General features: G+C 40.0%; 1 protein-coding gene across 5 annotated transcripts in view; it reads right to left on the bottom strand.

Annotated features, from left to right (window-relative positions):
- Positions 1-19,542, bottom strand: part of LOC105678865 (homeotic protein spalt-major-like) — a 145,266-nt gene that overhangs the window by 15,955 nt on the left and 109,769 nt on the right. The gene's annotated exons all lie outside the window — the stretch shown is intronic.

The following is a 19,542-nucleotide window of genomic DNA, read 5'->3' as shown; positions in this document are numbered from 1 at the left end:
TCTGTAGACGATAAAAATATATATTAAGTACAATGATTAGTATGCTTCGCATAACATGTGATACTTGCGATCAATTTCACGCTACTTGAAACTAGCATTCAGTGAGCCATATACCCGAGTCCGTGCGAGCATGGAAAAAATGGAAATTGCGCGATTGTTATTCTTGGCATAGACTTTCCATAGTTTAGAATCGGTCGAACACCGTTTCACCGCGCTTGATTATATTTTAGTTGACAGTAGTTTCGCGAAGTGTAACATTTAAACATCTATCAAATGCATAAAATATTTGGGTTAAACTCTAGGAAAAATGCTTTGCATTTTTTTCAATAATAATTTAAAAATTGATTTAAATTTTATGCGGTTTTTAAATACGATTTATACGCGATCAATATGGTTTTAGTTAAAACATTCATAAAGTCTAAAAATAAACCTTACATCGCAATATTTCAAACTTTGTGGCATACCTTCGTGAAATAACGTATATAAGAGCAATGTGCGATTGCTAAATTATTCATCATATAAAATATGAAATATTTAATATTAAAATCTAAACAGAGCTAGGATTTTCAGTCGGAACTTTTAGATATTTTCGAGTTAGACCTCTATTGCTTTCTCCTTGTTATTAACGATAAGTCAGCGTGACGTTTTGTATCGAAATGGTCAAAGTATAATTGTAATATATTCGTAGGAATGCTGCGAAGACTCTCGAAAATTCTCGAATCTTTTTCTTTTCAAATTTTCGTTTATTAATAATTGAAACTAGGATTCTTAATGTAAATTGTGTTGCATATTTCTACATCATTTTTATACAAGATATCTCTGTACACAATAAAGAATTGAAACGGAGCATATCTTCGAAAGATATTTAGTCTTTAAGAAAGACAAATTAATAAATTAGAATTCATCTAAAAAGAAAAAAGAGAAATTTTTAACTAGGACCTTGGTAACATTAAGAAAGTACCATCCCATATCGAATTTTCCTCGAATCCATTGTACTTACATATAATATATAGTATACCTGACGTGACTCATTCTCAAGTGTAATAAGGAAGTGTTGTAAGGAAAATGAATAGGACATACACCTTTCTCTAAAAAATCAACGGAAAATTTGAAGTAAGTTTCTCTCAGTTCTGTTTTAAGGCATCAATAATTTTGCTGCATTAAAAACATCAAATACGGTTCAATTATAGAGATTCGGAACTTTGTATTTGAATGGATGCTGTTTAAACATTATATGTTTATGTGAATAATTTGAAAACGTTCAATGACTACTATAATAATATATATTTTAGTGAAACAAAAATTTTTAACATTTCGTTTTAAATATATGCAATAAAATATTTAACGAAAAATATTTCTTTTGAACAACCAAAAGTACGATGGAATATTTTTTCCGCGGTCTTTTAAGAGTACAGCTAAATTTCTCTTTTTATCAGTTACATTATTAACTGTTTAAGACAAATATTTCTTATCTTACGTAGAAAGTAAAAATAATTTCATAAATTCAATAACACGAGAAAATAGTTCAACTAAGAGTAACTAAGACTAAAGTCTTCAAGACTAGATGTTATTTTCTCAAAGACAATCGTATAAATAGAAGAAATATTGATATATAACATCTAGTCTTAGCTCTTGGGCAGTTTCTCATGTTATTGAATTTTTAAATTCAATAGAGAGTTTTCTATAATTTCTTATAATTTTATGAATTTTTACCTGAGAATTTTTTGTAAAAATTTGCCGACTGGAATATACTTAATAAATGTCTATTGTACCGCCTAGTCCAGCTCCGGCTTAACTCAAATCGATTTCTAATGCTTGATTTCATTATCCAACGATTTTATTATCATCAATGTCCACGTTTAAGAGCGTTATTCGGATAGACCTTGTGTAAGTAACTAACCATACTCGTGCTTTGAAGCAAAATTGCAAAGTTATTAAAAATAAGATTCTACAACTGTTGCCAGTTCTCAGGGTAAATGTCCTCTTTTTTTAGCACTAAACTTTCACTCAAAGATATGCCACAAAAATTCACTATGTTTAAAAAATGGCCACGTGACTCTTCAAGAACTAATATTCTTGCATAGTTTTTTTTTTTTTTTTTTTTAATACGTTTGATTTAATGATTTTAATTCTTCTTTATTTGTTATCTTGACGCATATTAAACTCTAATTATTTTGCACTAAACTATCTAAGAACAAAATGTAACTGATCGTTTAGTAAAGAGTCTGTCTGGACGCGCATCACTATCTACGCCGGGTCTCCCCTCCCCAGCAGCGGCGATTGCGGCGGCGGAGGCAGCAATTTTCTCCGTGTCCCACCACTCTCGGGTATCCACCGCGCTTCCACCACCACCGTCACCCTGCGCTTCGGTTATGACGTGGAAGGCGGTGCGGTTCATAAATCAGGGGGAGAAGAGGCGGTGCTTGCGCGAGCCACTCACCGTTGAGTTATTAATTATTATCCAGCACCGGGCGCGCGATACCCTGCCGCCGTCGAGCTCGCCTCGTCGCACCACCACCTACGCCTCCACATTTAACCCTCCTGTCCCCCAGATGTTTCACCAGCGGGAGGTCGGAATCGCGGCGCCGATTTGCGCTCGAATTCGCTTGCCGTTGCGCCGCGCGCACAATAGATTCCAGCCATTTCGCGCGCGATAGATTGCGAATACGCGCGATTCCAACGATAAATCGCACCCGCGAGTATTGGCCGTTGCGTTATCGTAATTTCGAATGATAACGTGGCCGCGCGACGGTATTACGTGACAATCGATGTCGCTGATTTCGCATGACCTTCGTTGCGTGGAGCAATTACGCAGTCACGCCATCGCTGTTGATCGCAAACACGCGTTTATCGAAATTTTTTTAGCTTCCATGTCACGAAGGGACGTTTAATAGAGATTCGTATTTTGGCATCATTTTAAAACTGCTTTTTCAAAAATAAAAAACGAGAAATATATTATGTTCGTACTAAGTTAAACTTCACAGAAAAAAACTTTCCCAATTGTGTTTGGGTAGTCAATTGTCAGTGAATCGTTTTAGAGTTCACAATTCAGCATTCTCGAGATGGTCTTTGTAATTTTTAAAATGATTCTCAGTTTGTTTATTATTTTTGTTTTATTACTCTTAGGTATATTTTTTTATATTCCACTTTGTATGTGTGTGGGCTTAACCAGCGCAGTTTGTTTGAAATAAGACTCTCATATATTCTGTCGGAACAAAGACGTGTCTCTGGGTGTGGTCGTTTTAGTTTCTAGACACGCAGCTAAGGCATTATTGGATTATCCATGTTACGTATAAAATAGGTTTCATTCGATTATATCAGGCAAGATTATCGGATTATGATACCAAATGTTATGATTATTTATTTAATTGAAGAAAAGAATATCAAAAGAAATTCAAGATATATTTTCTTTTCTTTCTTATAAGCACATTGTTCAATAAATAAAAGAATATAGTTAATTATTTGCGAGCATTGGTGCTTGAAAAAAAATTGGATCTCTTTCAATGGCGCTTTATTTTATTTTATTTTATTTTATTTATCGTAATCTCCAATAAATGCAGTGTAAAAACGATAAAAGGAGCTGTGGCTGAAAGTTTTCGAAAGTCAAAGACGAATATCTAGATAATGTCGAAAAAAGATTTTGTAGTTAAATAAATACACAGTTGAGTAATGCGTTTCTAGAATCGTATAGTGTAGCGACAATATTAAAAACCAGATCATTCATTTGAACAATGCATAGTTTTTTACGAATTGTTCATAAAAATAAAAAAAAGATTGTATTGTTCATAGGCATAAAGAATTTTTCAATGAGAACATTTTTCACGGACATTATGGTCTTTTTATTAGAAATCTGTGAATATAGCATGCACAACTAAAAAAAGCATACTGCGACCCCGACAGCGCGAGAAAAGGTGTGCATTGTGAAAGAATCGTTGTACGGTTCCAGAAAAGTTATTCAATATACAAAAATGAATCATAGGTTATAATTTGTGCCGATCAGAGCGTTGTCCACGTATAGAAAAGATAAAAATTGAAAAACTGTCAAAAAAAAATGTCATAACGACAAATATCGAACGGAAACCATAAGTCATTTTGTTTCTAACCGCTCCGAATAAATTGATAGTTTTCTGTCGTAGAAAAGAAAAAAAAAAATAAATTGTTAGAGTAATGACAGATAGCATAGTAAAAATGAAAAATTCTTTAAAATAATAATGAATCGTTAAGCAGAACTATTTAAAGGAAACTATCTTGGGTATCGTTTCTTCAAAAGTCAATTATAATAATCCTATTTTAAGTGATTGCTGTCAAAATAGAAGCCTTGTTAACGAGAAAAATGACAAAATTTGGACATCCGATTATCCATTGAAAAATGGATTCTATTTGTAAATGATTGCTACCAAATAGAAGCACCTTGTTAACGAGGAAAATGTCAAAATTTGGACATCCGATTTTCCATTGAAAAATGGAACAGAAATATGTGTGACCGCCATATTTAATCGCCATAACTAACGATCATTTCCTAATTGTTAATAACATTTGTATTTAGGTTACTTATTAATCTCATTTATATGGCGATATTTTAATATTTTCCTTCCGTTGTTATGCATGCAGAAATTTAATTCACGCCAAAAATTTAAGGAAACAAATTTTGCACTAACATAAATATTTGACAGTAATAAATGGATTACTTATAAGCAGATATTTTTAAAAGGATAAGCATGATACTTTGCTCTCTTTTATGATTTATTTTGGATCCGGATACGCGATGGAAGAAGCGGATTATGTGTCGCTCGGATTAAAAGAATTTCTATCTGCGCATTTCTTTTTCTCTTTCTCTCTCTCTCTCTCTCTCTCTCTCTTTCTCTCTCGGAGTGCAAGGTCGGGGCTGTCGGGCGCGAAAGAGGTCGGTCGATAAGAGCAATGACTGAAGAATCAGCGAGGGTCGTTGCTCCTTTCTCGGTTTCGAGTCGCGCGAGTGGCGAGTCACTACAGCGAGTCACGGCGCATCGCTGCCGAATGCGAGAAGGATCCCTGTATTCGTAGTGACGGGATCGAGTCTCGTTTAAATAAGTTAACAGTGGCGAGCGAAGACGAGGCGGATCGGCGGAGAAAGAGAGAGACGGCGAAGAAGAGGGTGAGATACGCGAACCGGCGGGAGAGAAAGGGAGAGAGAGAGAAGAAGCGATAAACGGAGACAGAGGAGAGGACAAGAAGGCACCGCGAGAGGAAGAGGGAGAAAGTGAAAAGGGAGCGAGAATGGGAGAGCGGACGCGAGCGAGAGAAAGAGAGAGAGAGAGAAAGAGAGAGAAAGAGAGAGGACCGAACTGAGGGAAATTGCACATGGCGCCTCGCGATTGGCTCGCACCTGTCTCCTCGGACCGCCCTCCTTCAACCCCGATCGCGCGCGCGGCATGCCTACGTACCTAATACGCTTTCTTGCTCGTTGCATACAGTACGCGTCGTATCGGACGCGTGTATGCAACGCCGCACACCTTCTCACAGGTGCACGAGCATTGTGCGGCAAGGTGTTCGTGCCACGGAGCCGTGTAATGAACCACCACCACTATCACCGTCGGCACCGCACCACCATCGGTATCGCCACCGCCGCCACCGCCGCTTTCCTCCCACTTCCACCACCATCCAAGAAGTTCGCCGAGTTGTTGCTAAAGTAGGGAGCCGGAACTAAGTGGGGGCGAATTGCGGCGGAAGATTCTCCCAGGTGAGGAAAGGACGGACGATAGTATATATTATACTTTTGTACAGACTGTGCGAGGGAGGTGGGCGCAGAGAAAGGGTGGTAGGCAGGCATAGCCGCGGTTACACACGGTTAATCTATCTCCGGGTAGACACTAAGGCGCAAGATGGAAGTCTCCTTCCATTGCGATTGCCATATTTGTAACTAGCGGCACATCGTGCGCCCTAGTCTCCGACGTCGGTCCAAATTGCCCTCTCTCATCACGCGAATCGATGAATCATTTGGTCCTGATTCGCACGCACGGGAGAAAAGTCGCTTTTCTCTTCCCACATTAAGCCGTCACAAAATTATTTATTAAATTCTGATATCTGAATCTTTCACACGTTGCCATTGGACTTGTGCGTTATTCAGACTTGGAATGTTTCACAGCTCAATTTTTTAAACTTCACCGTTTACGGCATTTAATTATGCATACGTGTTAGCCCGCAGGAATCTATTGAATTTAAATCACGGCCAATCGCAAGATCGCCGCAGCTTCGATCTGCAGCGTGCTTGGAATTATGGCAAGGTTACCGCGTATTTGTTAGGTGATCGGTAACGCGTTAACCGTGTCCGAGCTTTGTTATCTTGAACGGAAAGTCGGGGCCCGGTGTGGCCGAACCGGCCGTCTCTTGAAAAATAAATAAAAGAAAAAAAAAAAGAAAAGAAGAAAGATTGTTCGGCGAGCATGTGAAGTAATAAAGAACTTGCCGGTGCAAAGGAACGAGCGACGCGCAAAGGATAGCCGGAGAACGAACGGCGGAACGTGAAAGAGGGGATGGAAGGGAAGGGGGATGGGAGAAGATACTCGAAGATCGTTCGGCGACCTGTTAAGTAACCTGCAGATTTACACCCTATAGGACCCTATCTTATCGTCTGACCGGGCACCGTACACCGTCCCCGCCGCAGCACTTATTTATCCCTTCGCGAATGAATAAAGAAGAGCGATCGATGCTCGCGGGCTGATCCTCGGGTGTAACAAGCTCAGTATGGATTCCAATCTAGAAGTATTTTTGCGTCCCGCTTTCGCGCGGTGCACACTCGCGAGTAGATCCCCGACGGACAAAAGAGGCAGAACGGCACGGGGAGAAAGAGAGAGAGAGAGAGAGAGAGGTCGGGGATGGGAGAGCCGTGGGCATGTCATACGCGAGAGCCTTATCTCCGCTCCGGACGGGAATCATGATCGTTCCTCGCGCGGCGAAGCTGGCCGCGGCGCGATACACCCCTACACACGAATTCACGGATACAACGCTGCGTGTGAGAGGGTTTTAATGTTACCTGGCCCGAGCATCGACGCCCGCCGGAAATTTATCGTTATTTGTAATCCCGGCCCCGGTCGGACATTCGAGCTTCTTAACACTCCGCGGTACGCACTCTCTCGCGCCGCTTTGTCCTATATTTATCAATTCGCCAGATTTTTTAATCGCCGTGTTCTCAGGCTATCCTTAATACTCTTCGTCACGCCGGTTAAACAGTCGATAAAACTTGTAGCAAACGTTACACGCGCGATATATTTTTATAAAAACAGCCGTAAACTCGATAATTTTTTATGATATTTTTTTGAGATTCATAAATATTCTCTTTAAACCGGAAATTAATTTTTTCACGCAAAGTGGGACGACGTCCGCACTTTGCGGCAAATCAAATTACTAATAAAGCTGTCATCGACCTCGAGATCAAATTAGATAAAGTTAAATCTAAATAGCATTTCTATTATTGCCCGATGTGTCCGGAGACTCGCGTGTGCGTGCCTGACGCTGTCGTGAAGCGGAACGTTCGTGGCGGCGTAGCAGCGCCGCTTATTAAGAGGGGCCCCTTGCGGGCACGATCCTTTTTTATGACACGGCTTTTACGACGACAACCGCGAACCGTGCCGTAATAATCGTAATAATCATCGCGGCAATAACGAGGGGAAGTCAGGAGGAGGGAAAAGGGAGTAGGATATGAGGAAGCGCGAGGATACTTGAGATAGAGCGGGGGAGGAGATGAGGAATAAGCATGGAAGAGGAAGAGAGAAAGAGAGAGAGAGAGAGAGGGGGGGAGGGAGAACGAGGAAGATCGAGAGAACGAAAGAAAGAGAGGGCAGGCCGAAGGCGTGCGTGTTAACTGCATCGGCCGATGTGCTTGCGTGCAGGCGTGCGTGCGGGCATTATAGCCACGTCGGGGCCTACTTTTTACGGCGAATTATTATTTAAATGCTCCGGGGCGCGTCTCGTAACGCGCTTGCCTGTTCCATCCGCTCTTCATCTTCTTCCGGTAAGGCTGTAAATTTAAGAGCGCCTTGAATGCGTAGAAATCGCGATTGACATGAGGATTTCTTAATGATCCAATAGACTTGATATATATGTATATATATTGTATGCATCATTTTCAGTCATTCAGTGTAGTAGAGCGGAATTGTCGATATGCTGCAGAAAATTTTATTTGTGTCTGGCCTCGTACCAGATTTGTCTTATTTCTTTATTCATTAGAAGTAGCGAAAAATAAACAGACAAATTAAATCGACTATCATAAAATGCTATTTATTAACATTGATTTTTTAAACCTCGAATTACTTATTAATCGGAATTTAAATTACCTTACCTGTGATGGATATTTTTGAAAAGCTTTACGGACATTGTAATTAATTGGATTTGTGTTGAATTTTTAGACATATTGATTTGCAAAATACATGACTATACTTGTAGTATTTAATATATTCTTGTATTCTGTAAATGTTGTATATAGTTTTCTCCGCGTATAAATATCGTATATCTATCTCTGTATATTGCTTTCTTTATCTTTGTTAAAATCTTATCGACACGAATCCATCATTATTACACTCCGAAATTATCAGTTTATTATAGGAATCCATCACACTAAATATATCATGCAAAAATCTAGTTAAAGATATCCGACCAAATTTACGATAAGCATAAACCGTGTATATTTTCTCCTGTCAATACATCTCCACAGCTCACTATTTAGGTATTATCTCGAATTCGTCAAACGGGGCTAAATGACGTCAACGACGTCCGGTCCGTTAATAATGAAGTTTCCTTCTTCGCGGCGCAATAATGTTGCGGACACGCGTTTTATCATTTTTTTTTTTTTTTGCTTTTTGTTATTGGAACGAAACGCGCCGCGTCCGAACCGCGACTTAAGAGTGAGGGATGAACTCCAGACGAGTTAAGTGTATTGGCGACGTGACGTAGCGATTGGTCACGCCGGTTACAGGTATACGGCCGAACCATTTAGTTAACCTAATCTTGGTCTGGCGAGATCCTGGGAGAAGCCCGCAAGGAGTAACCTGCCATTGCGTGGCAGCGCACGTGAACATTGTTCTGGACGCAATTTAAATGGCGTCTGACTGGCCGGGTCAATCTAGCGGCACTAATGCACTACCAACCTCATGCCTATATAATAGACTACCTAAGTAAGAGCATCGAGAAAATCGACCATCGGTATTGTCCGGTATTTACGAGGTGTATAGATAAGATTGCGAGGCGTGTATGCATACGAATGACTCTCCCCCCCTCTCTCTCTCTCTCTCTCTCTCTCTCTCTCTCTCTCTTTCTCCTTCTTTCGCCTGTTCTTTCGTTCTTTCGTTCTTTCATTCCAGTTCCTCGAAATGATCAAACTCGCAATTTTATTGCAATATATGGTAATTAAGAGTCGCGATCTATTCGCGATACCGAGGGCTGGTTTGATAATTTTATTGCTCGCGCTTGAACTGGCATAACATCGAGGGCCTGAATTAATGCCGATTGCGATTTCATTGCCAGACGTAAAAATCAATCGGATAAACTCGACGAGCGTGTCTAATCGCCGAGATCACGGCAGATTTATTGTTATTGACGCGACCCGTTTTGACGAAAACCATTATTTTGCGCGGTGTGCGCGATGTGTATATATTGTATACGTATGTAACTGTGCTCATCTAACGGCTTCAGATATCATTTGTGATGGTCAATTACATCCTTTCAGATATCGTTTGCAAAGGAGCAATTAAATCCTTTCCGCGGCTAAGATAATGAGTTAAAAATTTGTCAATTATCTTCAGAGATTGTTCACCTTCAGAGACATAAATAATTCGCTTCCGAAGGTATTGATAATCGAGTTAAATAGGAATCTTTATGATTGAAATGCAATACTTTAATTTATTACAAGAATACAGATTGTCCCAAATGCATCGCGCTTTTGCTTATCTATTGATTTTACGATTATTTCGAAATATATATTTTTTTAAATAAAAATATCTTAATTTTTAAATAAAAATCTTCAATTTATAAACGACTGAAAATCTTGAAAAGATGTGTCCAGTCAATCGTACAGATAATTATTAGTTGGATCAAGCATTACAAGAACATGACGTCGCTTTTAGACATTGCCAATAAAACATTTGAAATTCTTGACTGAAGAGAAGAAATAAATCTATTTAATTATTCTATGTAGCTATTCATGCATTCCTTCCAAAACGACAATATTTCTCTCTCGAGTATTAATCACGCAGCTCGAGAAGATGCGGTTACATCTTTAAGAATAGAAATTTGCAACTTGTATTTAACTGACTTTTACTATAATTTTATATAATAATGCCTATTTGAAGTAAAATGCTGCGCTACTTAAAAAATCAATAATTCAATATAAAGATATTTTAAATGCTATTTTTTATGAATTTATAAATAATATATAGCGTACAAAACACGGTAAAATATAAAGAAATAAGGGAGGAAAATAAAAATGTGCGTAATTAAAATAATTTCAAATATATTAGATTTTTATATATATAGTTATTTTTATCAGTTTCGAAATAAATCAAAATACTTCCAGCCAAAACAAATATGTTTAGAATTTATTAGTGTACATTTCCGCGTCGTACGCAAATGAATAATTATAATAAGAACGTGTAGTTGGCTGCCACGTTAAATGTTTCGCATTGTGCGCGTAGCCAAATGAACTATTTAAAGCTAGAGCTGGAAATAAATCTCTATGATGACAACACATCTATTGAACTTTCAGAGACTTGTGCGCATGTTATCTAATATCCTCTTCAATTTCACAAGCGAATATTTACACTTCTCGAACGTGTTTTCGCGTGTGGGATAAATTGCATTTTCATTGTGCTTATAAAAGATGAAGATATTTAATGCGTAAATAAGAGTAAATGTTACTGCATATTATACGCTAGTTTAAAATTGATTAATTAATTCAATTAAATTAAGATAATCATTTATATTTCATATATTTACTGTTTTTAAATCTCACTTAGATTCACTAATTTTCGTAACAAAGTACTTAAAAAAAAATACAGCTGCTAAAATAATTACGTGAAAAATGTGACATTGTTGTGTTTTTTTTAAACACAACCACGCTGAACGCGTCGTTAAATTGACCATATGTGTTTCTCAAGCGCTGGACATACATGTCGGAAATAATTTAGTTCCCATAAGGGACTGACAATCGGCGTAACGGAAGAATTAAACGTCCCACGCGGAAGAGTGGCGCGCGCAGAGCGGCTGAAAAACCAACTTAACTGACGTATAGCCGGCCGAAGCGTTAATCGTCGCTCATTGTGCGTCGCCAAACGAGCACCTAAAACTTGGCCGGGACCGAGAATAAATCTCTCTGATGACCGTACATACATATACGTGCACATATATATAGAAGCAGCTCCCCGAAAGAGATCGTGGCAGCGCGCGTACGATCGGCCGGCCGGTTACAATGCTCTATCCGGTATGCGTATAATAGAAGTACGAGCGCGTGGGCGTTGATTATTACGCGGGAAAAGAGGGGGGGTTGGGACGAAAAGAACACGAGAACCGGAGGGGGTGTTATATCCCATTTTCCTGAGGGTTATAAAATATTCTACGCGTGGACCTCGTGCCACCGCAGGTACCGGAGAACGCACGGCACGATTTTCGTCGCAAGGGTGGACGGGCGCAGGAATAATGGAGAATAATGGTGAAAAGCCCGAAGGACTTTATCAATGGGAATTGGCGGCCGTGCGTCCTTCTAATGGCCACGGACGCCCTCGACGATACTCCGGGACAATGCGCCGAGAGAGCCGATGGTCAGCGCTGGTTTCGTTTCTCTCTCTCTGTCTGTCTCTCTCTCTCCCTCGGTCTTTCTCTATCACTTTGCCCTTAACTCTCCGTTCTCTCTCAGTCGATGGTCAGCAAGCGTGAGCCTCTCGCGCACATGCAGCTGCCTGAGAAGTGCAGACACCCCCGCAGCTGCATATAGCGTCCTCTCACTTACGTCGTTCTCCCCTTCTCGCTCTCTTTCGATGACTCCCCGTCCGTTCCTCTTCCTCTTTCTCCCTTCTTGGCCGTCCCTTTCTCTCTTCTTGGCCAACTGACCAGCAGACCCCCGCCCACGCTCCTGTGGTCGACACAATACTGGAGCATTGGTTATCTGACCGTTCAACGCGTCGTTCGCGCGACACTCGCCCGGCCATTCCGCGACCATGGTTCTCGCATTTGGTATAAGCGAAATTCAATTTCGTTGCCTTATCCGGCTTTTATGACACATCCGCCGAGGATATCGGGATAAAGAAAACATCTTGTTCAATGTCTTCATTAGGGTGACAGACTTCTCCCTTCCTCTTTCTTTTTCTCGATGCTATATGCAATTTTTTTTTATAAATCATAATTTTTATGCGTTTTATTTACAAGTTAATGAGCCAACAAGTAAAAAATCGTATCACAGAAGAATTAATCAAAATAATTTCGTACGACACTTTACACGATTTTACTAGATTTTACGTTGCTAGCTTGCCGAAATCGCAGAAAAGACAACAGATTGGAAATGCATAAGAGCTTACTTTGTAGTATAAATAGCAATCGGATGCGGGTGTGGCGTTTCGCGCGGTCGAAACACGAGAAACGTCTGAATCGTGGCGGTGACGAGGCTGAATCTACCCTTAGCGATGGAAAACAAAACGTTTGCACGTCTGGAGGGATTTTAACCGAGGCGGCGGGTGATGCGCGCGTAAAGAAGTCACAGCGAAGTCTCCGGCGCCCGTGACAAGGGGGGGTGCGACGCGTGCGTGAATTCGGGAAAGGGAATAGGGAGCACCGGTAGATTATGTCGCCCACGTGCCAAGGGAGAGCAGCTGCTTATCTCCTCTCCCTCTGCGCTCTTCTGCCGAGATCAATCACTCGAGGACGAGCGTATCGTCCGGGAATCTTCGAGACAAGGAGCTACTGACTTCGAGCCATCTATTAGCCGCTATAACACGCCTCGCGCATCATTGCCAATCATCGCTGATTGAACGCGATCATCTGGCTCTCTGTATTTGGGGAGTGACGCCGCGGAGAGAGTCGCTTCGGAACTCCTTTCCAATATTCGTTCCAATAAAGCGGGATAGTCTGACGTCACGATAGACAATGATCGTCGATAGGATTAATTCTTCGATTTAATTAATTCCGATTAAAATATTGATTAATATTACTCAAATTGCGATCGTAGTTTTGCAATTTAGCGCAATGTAATTCATGTTATTCATAATTATTTGAATGCAAAAAGTCAAAATTCTTAAAAATTAATCAATCCAAAACTATCCGAAAGCTCTCTCGCTAAAGAGACAAAAACTTTGTACAAATATAAACGTGTTTACATCGTTGCTTCAGTCGCAAGTTTAAAGTATACGTCTCAATCGCAAGCATCAAGCAGTTTGTCTGCAAGTCTGGCAGTCTTTCGAGAAGTGCATGGAAGTCCGTGAGTTCGAAGAATCAATCTCACTCACGGGAAAGGGTTAGTCGTCAAAAAAGGGGCGATGTATTGTGGCGAGAAGACAAATAGGCCGAGAAATCGCTTCGATCGCGTTAACTATGACGTTCATGCTACGGTTAGACGTGAGATGATTAAAGTGTTTAACACTGCGCATAATATTGATTTAATTACAAGAAAGAATATTTTTAAAAGAATCCTTATGCCATCGGAAAAGCAATTAGATAATTATCACGAAAAAAATAAAAACTTGTGTATATCCTCTTTTTACGCGAACAAAATAAAATTTAAGAAAAAAAAAATTTTATTTTGGACAGTGAAGCATGTTTGGACAGAACGATGAAAATTCTCACGTGAGGCGTGCTCGCGATTGAAATGCAGGTAGGATTAGCACATTCTGGAAGGGACCCGCATGAAAGGTGGATTATACGTGGGCAAAAGCAGATCAGACGTGAGGCGTGCAGTCCGTATAGACGGTTCTCTTTGCTTAAGTGCGATGTCCGCAATCGGTATAACAGTATCCCCGTAAAGTCGTGTAAAAGTAGAATAGGCAGAGCGAAGGAGACGCGGGCACGGGCCCGAGGGTGGAAGAAAGAGAGCGAGAGGAAGATAGCTGGCGCGTGCCCGACACCCTACTTCAGTTTCAGGGGCGTAACACCCATAAATAAATAGGGTTTCCGTTTTCAGTTCCATTCCTCGCTGCCCTCCAGACGCTCTTACCGACACGGATATTAATGTGAGCATATGCGTCTGTGGAGAGAAAGAGACCCACGCGCCACACACGTACGCGATATGCACGGTTTCGTGCCGATCGTTTCGTATTTTTAGGACACGCCGGTAGTGCGTGGAACTTTACATATTTCAGGAAAAAGCGGCTTTCCCAGAGACATGCCTCTCTTGTCTTTGGGGTTCTATCAATAGCAAACGCGGAAAGTTGCTGCGTTATGAAGCCTCTCCAGATCTGTGGAATCTCTTTCCGGTTTGACAAAACCTCTAAATACCGAAGCGCTCTGGTTAGCCGAGACCACATCTAGACGAAGGAAAACATAAAGAGTGTTTCGGGATTAAAAACAAATCTTTTGCCGAGTCTTGAAATTAGTTACTGCTTCACTTAATAATTTTTTTAAAGATTAACATGCGCACGCAGGACAAAATACACGGAGAAATAAAATTCAATTTTATTTTAAAGAAGAAATTGTTATAACATATAGTTTAAAGTATAAAGTGCACATTTCCGGTCGCGCATATTCTGATTTTTAAAATACATACATTTCAAACACGTTATGTACATGAACCAAATGAAGATCAAAAGCCATGTCATATCATATCAAGCACGTCTAAACAAAAATAATTAACTAAAGCAGGAAAACTACGCGGGAAAGAAAAAGAGAGAGATTTGTCATATAAATCGGAAATAAATATAATCCGTCATTAAATATCCATCGTGTGATTTTTACGAGACCTGCGTTTGATATTTTATACAAAGACACGTCTGATTTGTGCGTCTCAGGTAGTAACCAGTCCGCGATTACAAAGTGTTACAATATCGCCCAGAAGCCCGCCCTTTGCCGCGCTCGTGAAAGCCGGTCTTTGATTTACTCGTGACGCTTAAGTTATATGGCGACAAGTATGAATGAGCCATTAAAGTCCGGAAATTTCGTAGTGTGTAAAGACCAGCGTTATCCATGTTATTTATCTAAATTGCACGGCGAGTTAGTTTCGCGCGTATTACCATAAACGTGGTAATGCATTTCATAAACGCGCGCGTGGTTGGTTAGCGCGCGAAGAAAGGCGGCGCGTAAAAAGGAAAGAGGAGATTCGCGAGAGTAACTTAATCTTCGCGCGCGTGTGTACACATTGAGAGCGTACGTCGAACGATTTTCCAGATAAATCCCTGACACACCGTGCATTTAATTCTGCCTATCTAGTCGCACGTGTGTGCGCCGGGCTCTCGAGAGCAAGCCGATTTCCATTCAATGGACAGATGGTGTAAAAGATCTATTTGGACTCGCCGCCGGAAAAATGGCGCATATAGTGCTGCCAGCGCGATGTAATTGTGTTGTCGGTGCCCGATAAAAATGTTCTCACGGAAGTCACTAATCTCATTGATGCGCCATTGTAAATTCCACGGGACTTGCGAAAGAGATGCAAACTCGGCCGGTAAATATCTGAAGTCTAAATATACTGGCGGCGAATATAGAACATTTATACTTGGACAGCTGTTATATTTGCATATACTTATTTCGTCCATTGATGTATCGGCGATCGCACTTCAAGCCGCAAATAGATTCTGAACGGTCAGGGATTGTTATAAATTAGAATTTGCCAAAAATTTACCATCCTAAATTATATCTACGCTAATAATTATTTTCGATAATAATTATAGTAATAAAACTATTGTGTTTTTTATTCATGGCTTGCTATTATAAATACTGCGGGATTTATTATATCTCATGAAAACTTATTACGATTTTGATATATTGCATGGATAAAACATTTAATGACTACAATACGAAAAGAATAATCGAAGGTAAACATTGTAGTGATATGTTATAGGCGATGTTATTTGTTGTGCTCAAAAATTCTCGTTTTACAGTTTATAAATCATGTGCAGCGTTAAAATTTAACTGCAAGTTTCGCAGCTCTCCGTTGTTGACGTCGAAATAATTTTATTGTCGCGTCAGATGATACTTTCAATTTTATTATATGACGATATTCGAGAACTTTCTAAGCGGATATACACGTGGATTTCTCGCGAAATAAAATGCTGAGAAGCAATGCTAATAATTGCAACCGTCTAATAGCGTGCGAACCAACAATAAAATGATTTTACAAGTGCGGTTACCGCGAGAATTTTAAACTCGAAAACTATACTTTTATTTCGAAGATGAGATTTTATGTATCTCCTTTATAAAAAAATAGTTTACAATTTACAGAACATAGTACAGATTTTTACACGCATTTTAATCCTTGAATAGAAAATTGTTAGCCTTTTTCGTGATATTTATGTTATAATTTCCAATTAGAGTTTCCTAACGCACGGTCGTCTGCTTTAAAAGCGCTTCTTTCGTGGTGCATGTTTTATGTCGCGCTAAGTGTAACAAAATAACGCGCTTAACCAGCTCCTCCCCACGTGTGTATGCGTATTGAAGTCCCACACGTAGGAATAGAAATTCATCTTATCGGCGAAGCGCCGAAGCGTGAACCTGCCGCGTTCTCCTTTCCTCTCTCCCCCCCTCGCCCACGATTACACATATGCTCGCATTTTTTAGCCCTCTTATCCCCCTGCGCTCTCATTCGCACCGCGCCAGCTCGCGGTGACAAAAGCGCAACGATAGCGAACGTAAACCGTTATGAACGTGGGCGTCAGACTAAATATACCGATGTAAATATCCACCCGTATGTTATAGGAGGGTGTGTCGAGTGTTGCCGCGCGTCGAGGAAAATGCGTTTAGCCGAACGAAAAGAGCTCGTCCCTCCATTACGCGTCGCGACGTTTTCGAAAAAGTGCCCGCCGTGTCACGGACGATCGTGCCAGATGCACGACGACGGGCGGACAGGCCGAAGCTCGGCATCGGACAAGAGCTTATTATCGCGCGATTTGCGATTAGCGCGACCAGCCGCGCTGCCCGTCTCACGCGTTGTTGTGACAATCGCCGTGAGTTTACGATCGCGAAAACGCGACGAGCGGAGTGTGCTCGAGACGGAGCTGCGAAATTACACGCCAATACTTTTGATGGAAGGTAACGATAAAGATCGCAAGCTGCGACGTCGCTGCGATTCTTTTTTCGACGCTTGCGTAAAAGCCCGATCATTGGTATTCTTTCTCTTTCTCTCTCATCCGATGTGGCATGTATTTATTGGAGAGCGAAGAGAATCCCTCTTTGCCATCTTATGGATGTTGACTCATTTTTGTGTTTTCGTAGAAAAATAAGTTCACGCGGCAATGACTTTACTGCGCGCTGCAGGAATATCGAAAAATAGGTTTAACGCGCGATTTGTGATTGACGCCTCGTTGCTTTCGTTATTGTTACGACGCACGTCGGGATATTTTACGATCGTGCGTTCTCCACGTTTCGTCCGGACGAATATTCTCCGGTATGAGAGAAGAATACAAAATCATGGATCGGGGTTTTGGTGAAACGGTATGATGTAGATAAGCGAAACAGCCGATCTTCTACAATATAAAAATATTATACGATGCAGTCGTATTTATGGGTTACTTGTATTGTTCGCTCTGTTCTAAAAGTGTGGTTATACATTGCAAATGTTTATGGAAAGCAAATACGCCAATCGGTTGATTTTACTTAGAAGAGCTTTCATCGCGGCTTGTTTTAATTGTCTGTCTGACGGTTAAGTTGACTACGAAGATTATGTTAACATCCTGATGCCAGGCGACGAAATGTGTTACAGAGTAGATGAGCTCTTTTTGTGAAGCAGCGACAAAGTGACGAGACACATAAATTAATATAAAACTTTATTTTAAATCTCAAAATAAAATATCTATATATTTCATTTTACCGAGCAAAATATAAACTTTTAATATATTATAATCAATAAAATAAATTAGCTTGAAATATAAAAAGGAAGCCTGTCCTCATCTTTTGAAGCTGCGCACAATATATAAAATTATATTATACAATTAATTAAATTATCAAGAAAATTCTAATTTATATCGAATAACAATATCTGATCGTATAATTTCTTGACTCATCTCTTCTAACTAAAAAAGTAAATTTGATTTCTTGGAAGTTTTTTGAAGATAAATAGAGTTTCTAATTCTGGCTTATTTTATGAAATATCATAACCATGATAAATCGAAATAGATAACCGGCAAAATGACCTCTGGCTTGTCGCGCCGCGCGCGCGCGCGCGTCTATATTTCCTTATCATACTACACTCATGACTGACATGTTTGTACATAAAACTTTATGATTGCAGCGTAAGTTTGTTACAGAGAAGTTTAAGATTGATGTATATCTCGCGATAATCATATAGCTATGTCGCAATAACTTCATGTTCGATATTACAACATAATTAATGACTTCAATGTCCAGAATAAATCATGAATGAAATAAAAAATAAAATAAGATATTGTCCAGATATTTGGAATTTTGCGATTCAATATGATATCTATCAGATTTCATTTCTAAATATAAATTTGATTTTACTTCATCTTTACTAATTAAAAATATTGATAATAATTACTGATAATAGTACTGAAAAATACTGATAAAATATCATTTTAGTACATAACGGCGATATGCAGAATTTATTTGGTCCAGTTAATTCCTTCGTCGTGGCGAACTTTAACACCCCGACGCCAGATGACGAAATTCTCTCGTGCGTAGCACGTGCGGTTAAAACGAAGTCACAAAACAAACCCAGAAGTCGTGCAGGACCGTCTGGAGGCAGCAGGCCTCCTCGTTTATCGGCGCGCTACTCGACGACGGAAGGACGTCCGCATTACGAGTAAATATTTGAAGATCTTGACTCGTAACGCCGGAGATCCTCTCCTCATAAAAACCGCGGGAAGTTGGATCAACGTGTGCGTTCCTCGGTCTCCGCCAAATTGCGAGCGTGTCTATTCTCGCTGCAAGAAAGTCGGATGTACTTTGTGACGTATTGTTCTCTCACTCTCTTGTCGCTCAAAACAGGCGGCCTCTGACATCACGTCCGTCATTTACTTTATTATTTAGATATCGTGTATTAAAAAAATATCTAGTAAATATCGCAGAATGTAATATCTGTTTAGAAAGAATCTTTTCAGACACCGAAGATAGCGTTAAATTAAAAAAAAAGAAAAAAAAAAACTAAAACTAAGAAACAAGTTACAGATCGAATGAAGTCAAATATAATTAACTTGGATATCTTATAACTTGAAAAATATTGATGCTTCCATATTTTCGTTGAGGAAAGATTAGTTGTAAATTTATCGGCAAAAAAATTAAGATCATGAGGAGTACATTGTGTACATAATACGAAGCGATTATTTACTCTTACCGATATGACATGAGACGCATGAGATTTTCGGTGAGCCGTGAAAGAGTTGAGACGATAGATAATATTCGACGCAGCAAGACCGTCCTAAGTTA

This window comes from Linepithema humile, chromosome 2 (assembly GCF_040581485.1).
Source record: "Linepithema humile isolate Giens D197 chromosome 2, Lhum_UNIL_v1.0, whole genome shotgun sequence".
Taxonomy (NCBI): domain Eukaryota; kingdom Metazoa; phylum Arthropoda; class Insecta; order Hymenoptera; family Formicidae; genus Linepithema; species Linepithema humile.
The sequence above is the reverse complement of the archived record's forward strand: the minus strand, read 5'-3'. Positions and strand labels throughout refer to the sequence as shown.